This window comes from Globicephala melas, chromosome X (assembly GCF_963455315.2).
Source record: "Globicephala melas chromosome X, mGloMel1.2, whole genome shotgun sequence".
In the NCBI taxonomy this organism is placed as follows: Eukaryota; Metazoa; Chordata; class Mammalia; order Artiodactyla; family Delphinidae; genus Globicephala; species Globicephala melas.
The window spans coordinates 112,682,576-112,688,355 of record NC_083335.1 but is presented as its reverse complement, the minus strand read 5'-3'; the positions used below and the strand labels follow the sequence as shown (position 1 = coordinate 112,688,355).

The 5,780-nt window shown below is 40.2% G+C and overlaps 1 non-coding gene across 1 annotated transcript; it reads right to left on the bottom strand.

The window, feature by feature from the left end:
* Positions 1-1,826: 1,826 nt before the first annotated feature.
* LOC115850444 (small nucleolar RNA SNORA11) lies at positions 1,827-1,956 on the bottom strand. The gene has a single exon (XR_004038397.1). It is a non-coding gene; the product is annotated as a small nucleolar RNA SNORA11 (small nucleolar RNA).
* Between the last annotated feature and the right edge of the window lie 3,824 nt (positions 1,957-5,780).

Sequence of the window (5,780 nt, the reverse complement as noted above, 5' to 3'; positions counted from 1 at the left end):
AGGTGTTTTTTAAAAATAAATTTATTGATTGATTTATTTTTGGCTACATTGGGTCTTCGTTGCTGTGCGCGGGCTTTCTCTAGTTGCAGCAAGCAGGGGCTACTCTTCGTTGCAGTGCGCAGGCTTCTCATTGCGGTGGCTTCTCTTGTTGCAGAGCACAGGCTATAGGCACATGGGCTTCAGTAGTTGTGGTACGCAGGCTCAGTAGTTGTGGCTCGGGGGCTCTAGTGCACAGGCTCAGTAGTTGTGGCACACAGGCTTAGCTGCTCCGCGGCCTGGGAGATCTTCCCGGCCCAGCGTTCGAACCCGTGTCCCTGAATTGTCAGGCGGATTCTTAACCACTGCGCCACCAGTGAAGTCCCTCAAAGGTGTTTTTGAAAAGCTACAGTCGAGGAATTCCCTGGTGGTCCAGTGGTTAGGACTCTGAGCTTTCACTGCAGAAAAGGGACAATTGGCTCTCCCTATCAGGGGCTGGACCAGTGCTTTCATCCCTCTGAGAGTGAGTGTCTCCTTAACATTTTGTGCCCTAAGTGCCTCGCTCACCTCATCTTAGTCCCAACACTGCACATCCCCCAAAATGACATTACAAGGGGAAAATTAGTAACTAGACAGTGGAGGAAACGGGCAGACACCAAGTGATCAAAGTTAACCTCACCAGTGATGGAACAAGCTGACTTCGTGAGCCTCCTTATGTGGTACCCTGAGGGGGACACAGGATCTCTTACTTGGTGTCCCCACCTAAAACCACGAAACTCAGAGAGTTCCCTGGTTGCCTAGTGGTTAGTATCCTGGACTTTCACTACCATGGCCTGGGTTCAACCCCTGGTTGGGGAGCTGAGATCCTGTAAGCCTCACAGCGTGGCCAAAACCAAAAACATGGAACTCAATTTAATCATGAGAAAACGGGACACAAACCCAGACTGAGGGATCTTCCATAACACAAGTGGCCTGTATTCTTCACAGCTGTCAATGTCAAGAAAAGCAAAGAAGGCCATGGAACTATTTCAGATGAAAGGAGACAGGAGAGACATGACAACTAAAGGCCATGTGTAATACTCTTGGATTGGGTCTTGGACCGGAAAAGAGTGCTAGAAAGGACATTATTGAGACAGTGGGAAAAATGTGATTATTAAATTCCCTGATTCTTGTGATTGATCTGTGGTTTTGTAAGAGAATGTTTTCATTCTCTGGAAATACACTCTGAAGTATTTAGTGGGTAAAGGAACATGATAAATTTACTCTTATAAGCGTAAAAGCTATCCATCTATATCTATCTATTATCTATCTATTCATCAAATGATAAAGCAAATGTGGTAAAATGTTAACAGTTGATGAAATGGCATGAAGGGGATATATGGCATGTCTTTGTACTGTTTTTGCAACTTTTAGGTAAGATGGAAATTATTTCACAATAAAAGCTTTTTTTTTTCATCTTAGGGTTCACTTTAATGAAGTGAATAGTGTTGCACATTCTATGGGTTTGGACAAAAGTATAATAACATATATCCATCATTATAATGTCATACAAAGCATTTTCACTACTCATAAAAACTGTACTCTGTGTTTTCATCTCCCCTGTCCCCCCAAACTCCTGGCAACCATTGATCTTTTTATTGTCTCCATAGTTTTGCTTTTCCAGAATGGCATATAGTTGGAATCTATTTTTCTTTTTTTTCCTTGAAGAGAGAGGTTCAAAGCCTTTATGTCTGTAAGACCACTCATGGCCCACACATGCGTGGACCGGACAGGCTCTAGGTGGCAAACTCCGCCACTAAATACTGTAGCTTTTCTTCCAAAGTTGAGCCCTGTCCCACTGGTACAGGGGGACGTGTTGGGTATTTGTTCATAGGAAGGCCACAAGTTTTGTGCCCCTTGTCACAATGAACCCAGATTCCTGTTGGGTGTGCTGTAAACAGAGGAGCCATTTCTTCAGGCCCCCTGCTCTGAGCACATCCCAAAAACTTTTTTAAAAAGGCAGCTACAGCCATAGAAAGAATGAAATTTGCCCTTTGCAGCAACATGAATGTACATACAGATTATAATACTGAGTGAAGTAAGTCAAAATGAGAAAGACAATATTATATGAAGTAACTTATATGTGGAATCTAAAAAAATACTAATGAATCTATATACAAAACAGAAAACAGACCCATAGACATAAAAAACAAACTTATGGTTATCAAAGAGGAAAGGGGGAAGGGGAGGGATAAACTAGGAGTTTGGGATTAGCAGACACATACTACTATCTATAAAATAGATAAACAAGGTACTACTGTATAGCACAGGGAACTACATTCAGTATCCTGTAATAACCTATAATGGAAAATAATCTGAAAAAATATTTATGTATAATTGAATCACTTTGCTGTATACCTGAAACTAACACAATGTTGTAAATCAGCTATACTTCAATTTTTAAGAAAGGCAGCTACAATTCTAGACTTCTAGATGGAGTCTAGAATGGAGATTGGGATCATTCTTTATAGCAGGCATCTCCTTTGCTTCCAAAATAAACATGAGGGTTATCAAATAGTCATCTTTCTGCAACAACAGGGGGGAGGATAAATCATTAACTTTTTCATGGCTTTGAACTTGCAGTTCCCATTTGCATCTTAAATTCACTAGTTCTGTTAGACTGGGCAATTAATAAGGTACAAATAGTTATGAGTTCAAATGGCTAACCTGTTTATCTTTAATTGCTTGAATGGACAGAAATGCACAAGGAAAAATGATGTGACGTAAGAATAGCATGTTATTAAAAAGTGAAGTGCCTCGATATACAGACATGTACTTTATGGTTTTTTATAGCACTGCATAGAATTTGGCATAGGACTTTGGAAACAGAAGTCATTTGGCAATTCTCAACCTCGGCTGCACAGTGGAATCATCTGGGGAATTTTTTTTAAATGCTGATGCTTGGGTCTCTCCCTCCATATTTGGATTTAATTGGACTGTGGTGCAGCCTGAGAGCTTTAAAAGCACCTCAGGTTATTCTAATGTGTGACCAAGGAGAAGAACTGATCTAGAGTCCTTCTCTGTTTTTAGATAATCATAGTAACATCTTAAGAGAAGCCACAGAGCAGAGGTGACTCAGCTTGGGAAGGTGGCAACCTAGGAAGGCAACATGATCAGTAGAAGTCATCTCACCCATAGAATTTTCCTTTCATGCCACTTAATATTTTTATATTGAATTATAGTTATTTATATTCATATTTTCTTCCTTGTTAGACTGCAGACTCGGGAAGCACAGGATTTTTTTAAAAACATGTTTACTGGAGTATAATTGCTTTACAATGGTGTGTTAGTTTCTGCTTTATAACAAAGTGAATCAGCTACACATATACATATATCCCCATATCTCTTCCCTCTTGCATCTCCCTCCCTCCCACCCTCCCTATCCCACCCTCTACTTGGTCACAAAGCACAGAGCTGGTCTCCCTAAGCTATGCGACTGCTTCCCACTAGCTATCTACATATTTTACATTTGGTAGTGTATATATGTCCATGCCACTCTCTCACTTTGTCCCAGGTTACCCATCCCCCTCCCTGTGTCCTCAAGTCCATTCTCTAGTAGGTCTGCGTCTTTGTTCCCGTCTTGCCCGTAGGTTCTTCATGACCATTTTTTTTATATTCCATATATATGTGTTAGCATACGGTATTTGTTTTTCTCTTTCTGACTTACTTCACTCTGTATGACAGACTCTAGGTCCATCCACCTCACTACAAATAACACAATTTCGTTTCTTTTTATGGCTGGGTAATATTTTATTGTATACATGTACCACATCTTCTTTATCCATTCATCTGTCGATGGACACTTAGGTTGCTTCCATGACCTGGCTATTGTAAATAGAGCTGCAATGAACATTGTGGTACATGACTCTTTTTGAATTATGGTTTTCTCAGGTTATATGCCCAGTAGTGGGATTGCTGGGTCATATGGTAGTTCTATTTCTAGTTTTTTAAGGAACCTCCGTACTGTTCTCCATACTGGCTGTATCAATTTACATTCCCACCAACAGTGCAAGAGGGTTCCCTTTTCTCCACACCCTCTCTAGCATTTATTGTTTGTAGATTTTTTGATGATGGCCATTCTGACCGGTGTGAGATGATATCTCATTATAGTTTTGATTTGCATTTCTCTAATGATTAATGACGTTGAGCATCCTTTCATGTGTTTGTTCGCAATCTGTATATCTTCTTTGGAGAAATGTCTATTTAGGTCTTCTGCTCATTTTTGGATTGGGTTATTTGTTTTTTAGATATTGAGCTGAATGAGCTGCTTGTAAATTTTGGAGATTAATCCTTTGTCAGTTGTTTCATTTGCAAATATTTTCTCCTATTCTGAGGGTTGTCTTTTCATCTTGTTTATGGTTTCCTTGGCTGTGCAAAAGCTTTGAAGTTTCATTAGGTCCTATTTGTTTTTTTTGTTTTTATTTCCATTGCTCTAGGGGGTGGGTCAAAGACGATCTTGCTGTGATTAATGTTATAGAGTGTTCTGCCTATGTTTTCCTCTAAGAGTTTGGTAGTGTCTGGCCTTATATTTAGGTCTTTAATCCATTTTGAGTTTATTTTTCTGGATGGTGTTAGGAAGTGTTCTAATTTCATTCTTTTACATGTAGCTGTCCAGTTTTCCCAGCACCACTTATCGAAGAGGCTGTCTTTTCTCCATTGTATATTCTTGCCTCCTTTATCAAAGACAAGGTGACAATATGTGCATGGGTTTATCTCTGGGCTTTCTATCCTGTTCCATTGATCTATGTTTCTGTTTTTGTGCCAGTACCATACTGTCTTGATTACTGTAGCTTTGTAGTATAGTCTGATGTCAGGGAGCCTGATTCCTCCAGCTCCGTTTTTTGTTCTCAAGATTGCTTTGGCTATTCGGGGTCTTTTGTGTTTCCATACAAATTGTGAAATTTTTTGTTCTAGTTCTGTGAAAAATGCCAGTGGTAGCTTGATAGGGATTGCATTGAATCTGTAGATTGCTTTGGGTAGTAGAGTCATCTTCACAGTGTTGATTCTTCCAATCCAAGAACATGGTATATCTCTCCATTGATTTGTATCATCTTTAATTTCTTTCATCAGTGTCTTATAATTTTCTGCATACAGGTCTTTTGTCTCCTTAGGTAGGTTTATTCCTAGGTATTTTATTCTTTTTGTTGCCATGGTAAATGGGAATGTTTTCTTAATTTCACTTTCAGATTTTTTCATCATTAGTGTATAGGAATGCCAGAGATTTCTGTGCATTAATTTTGTATCCTGCTACTTTACCAAATTCATTGATTAGCTCTAGTAGTTTTCTGGTAGCATCTTTAGGATTCTCTATGTATAGGATCATGTCATCTGCAAACAGTGACAGCTTTACTTCCCCTTTTCCTATTTGGATTCCTTTTATTTCTTTTTTTTCTCTGATTGCTATGGCTAAAACTTCCAAAACTGTGTTGAATAATAGTGGTGAGAGTGGGCAACCTTGTCTTGTTCCTGATCTTAGTGGAAATGGTTTCAGTTTTTCACCATTGAGAACGATGTTGGCTGTGGGTTTGTCATATATGGCCTTTATTGTGTTGAGGTAAGTTCCCTCTATGCCTACTTTCTAGAGAGTTTTTTTTTCTTTTTGCGGTACACGGGCCTCTCACCGCTGTGGCCCCTTCCACCGCAGAGCACAGGCTCTGGACGCGCAGGCTCAGTGGCCATGGCTCACGGGCCCAACCGCTCCACGGCATGTGGGATCCTCCCAGACCGGGGCACAAACCCGTGTCCCCTGCATCAGCAGGCAGACC